Here is a 686-nt window from a genome sequence, read left to right on the forward strand (position 1 = left end):
TTCCCGTTATTTTCCCCTCTTCTTTTCTTCTTCTTCTTCTTCTTCTTCTTCTTCTTCTTTCTTTATTTTCTTTTTTCTTTTATTTTATTTCATTACAAAAAGGCTTTATTAAGCCAAGATAGGGATATTAATATGCCTATGCAGAGGAACCACGACCTCTTAACTTAGAGGTATTTGTTGGTTTCAACCACTAGAACAGTTTTGGCGTAATTTTTTCTTTTTCCCCTTTTATGTTTTCTTTCTTCTCTACCTTTTATAATGATTTTTTTTTTTTTTTACATTTTTTTCTCCCTTTTTCATAGAAATACATTCAATGTAATTAGATGTATTTATTTTTCTTCCACCATCTTTTATTATAATCTAGGGGTTTTTTCATTTGGCCCACTTATATTGGGCCCAAAATCTTGTTTGCCCCGCCTTCGACATCCAATGTCATCGTCATAAGGAGTCAACTCATAGGAGATTAGAATCGCCAGAGCAAGAAGAACTTGTTCCAAGATTCTATGCCTGAAGTATGATCAAATCCTCTAGAATATCATATTTTTCTAGTGAAGTCTATCTTCTCATACCAACTCTTTTACTTGTTTCCATATCTTATACATGTTTCTTCTTTTAATTTATTTTCTCATTACATTAGTGAAATGCCAATAATAGAATTTGGGAGAATGATTGCCTCAGTGCCCTCG

This window comes from Hakea prostrata, chromosome 3 (genome assembly GCF_041222555.1).
Source record: "Hakea prostrata isolate BN-2017 chromosome 3, UWA_Hpros_2, whole genome shotgun sequence".
Classification (NCBI taxonomy): Eukaryota; Viridiplantae; Streptophyta; class Magnoliopsida; order Proteales; family Proteaceae; genus Hakea; species Hakea prostrata.